Consider the following 2,672-nt stretch of genomic DNA (forward strand, 5'->3'; position numbering starts at 1 on the left):
GCTGTTGGGACTTTCACAATGGGGGTTGGTGGGCGTCCCTCAACACCAACCACTACTGGTTTCTCTGAGGCTGACTTATTGGTAGTATTCTTGTTACACTGGCTCTTCATATATCCTTGCTCTCCACAGTTCGAACAACCTTTCTGGGTAGCAGCCTTTCCTGCTGTGGCATCTTTCCTGTGTTCCAGTTTCCAGCATTGAGCTCTCTTGTGCCCAGGTTTGTTACAGTTCCAGCAAAGTCCCCCAAACTTCTCTGAAAGCTGACCTTTTCTGGCCTTGAATCCAATTGACTGTACCAACCTTGGTACCTCTGTGCTGGACTTAACAAAGGATTCGAATTCAAGAGCTCTGGCCATTGCATTCTGCATAGTAGACAGATGTGCTTGTTTTACTTGTATCTTCAGTTGTGGACTGTCCAAGGCGTTTTCAAACTGATCCCTCAGCAACAGCTTGAGGACATCGAGTGGTGCAGTTGAGTAGGCCTTGTGTGCCACACTTTCGAAATCCTGTGCCAGCTCTTACAGTCTCTCTTTTTAGCACAAACTCTAATCCTAAACCAAGCCCTGTAGACTTCGGACTGATTTTGAGTTCCATACCTGATTTCTATAGGTGTACCTGTTGTCTGCTGACAACTGTCCAGTTGTTTCCAGTGGTTGTCCCTTCAGGCTCGTTGCCAGGTACACTAATTTCTGCTCCTCTGTCCATCCATTCATTTCTGCCAGGAGCTCAAATTGTGCTCTATATGCTTCCCATTGAATTCCTATGGCTTCCTTCGTACTAGAGCACCCCTATTGCTGACACTCATGTCTGGAATGTGACTTCTGGCAGGACTGAATATGTCTGCATTAGGGTTTAGCTGCAGGGTCTGGAAGGGGCTTCCTGTTTTCTGGGGCTGATTAGGTCCATGTCTAATATATCCTCCCCATGTAAAAGACAGTAAATCGTCCTATAATGTATTTAATTGACTTTGAAATTTACTAATCTTTTCAATTTGTACTTCATGCTGATGTTGTACTCTTTCTCTCCTTGTTCTTCTTGTCACTGTTGCTGCCTTTCCCGTAACTGTTGAAGACTTTCTTCCTGTTTCTTTTCTCGTTCTTCTTGTTTCCTTTCTTTTCCAGTTGCCACTGGTGCTGGTTTCTTGCCACTCCAACCATTGCTGTAGTCTCTCTTGTTTCTTTTCTTTCTCCTCCAACCACTGCTGTAGTCTCTCTTCTTGTTTATTTTCTGTCTCTTGTATTGCTGCCATCAAATCTGCTAAGTTGTAATTTGATTTGCCAATTCTCGTTTCCATCTTTTTTTTTCTTTTCTGTCCCACTCTCTGACACCAATTTGTTACGTATCTTGCTTGTTTGTTTGTTTCCAGTATAAATTCTTTCCAAGGATCTTCAGTGGTACAAGTCCTTTCTTGATTAAACTAGTTTATTCTTCCTCGATACAAACTTTTACTACACAGTAGCTCCGCAATCAGTACGTTTCTCGTCACTTTAAACTTAACAACTTTTATAGTACACGCTATAAATCACAGCAATTCATAATCTCGATAACTTCGCTCTCAACGAGTGCAGAACAACGACTTTACGGTTCACTAGCTTGAAACTAACAGAATCACAAACTACATGGAACTACTGCTCTCTCTTCATTTATATATCCCCCCGCCGGCTTTCCTCTGCCAGGCTTATATACTAACGAAGAGGTCATCTACAACACACTCGGACTTCCCTGATCATTCGAGAAACTCATCACGCACGCCACCAGCGCCAACGCGTAGCAGCGTCACGTGACTTCCGCTGTCGTAACAGTACTTTCTCAGTTATACATACTTGCTATTGATCGACATTAACATAGAATATTAGGGTAAATTATTATATTATAAACTAAATGTGATAGTTGTCCAATTTAAAGTTTAATGTCATTATGAGAGTCATGAGAGTGGCATAGAATTACGTTACCCTAGTTTGAAGTGACATGAGTTTCTCATAAATTGTTTTCTTTTCAAACTCTAAATTACTTTTTTTTCTAGAATGACTGCAGATTGTAACTCAAAACTACATTCCTTGATCCTGAAAAGCTTACAGCTTATAACATTTTATAACTTTTAATACTTAATTTTATTGTTTTATTCCCCTTTTAAAACGTGAATAACTAAAACACTGCCAGTGCTCAGTCTCTATATGTATAGGTATTTGGTCATTGTACACGACTGGGGAGGATCAGGTTTTAAACAGACCTTTTCTTCCTGCAGAGTGCTCAGCCCAATCTACGGTATTTAATTACATAATTCGCGGCTGGCACGCGTTCAGTGTCAGTCCTCGGTGCAATTTAAGCTTTAAATTTTTACAATTATGTTTCTATTACACTAATTTTTTTTTAACCTAAGAACACAGAATAATAACAGGCGACAACCCAACAATATGTTGTAACTATTATAATTTAATCGGGTTTCTAGCTATTGTACAAGCGCCTTAAAAAATTCATTCGATACTATGAGCTATGTCTTTTATACCGTAGCGAAAAACAACAACAACATTAATGTATACATCATTCATAGATTAAAACTTTGTTTTTCTATTGAATATAATTTAGATGAGGTAAAACATCAAAACTGTTTATTGGCTAGATCTGAAATAGAGTATATATTAGAGGTGCATCTCACTTTCTAATTGATAGCT

This window comes from Limulus polyphemus, unplaced genomic scaffold (genome assembly GCF_000517525.1).
Source record: "Limulus polyphemus unplaced genomic scaffold, Limulus_polyphemus-2.1.2 Scaffold4767, whole genome shotgun sequence".
NCBI lineage: Eukaryota > Metazoa > Arthropoda > Merostomata > Xiphosura > Limulidae > Limulus > Limulus polyphemus.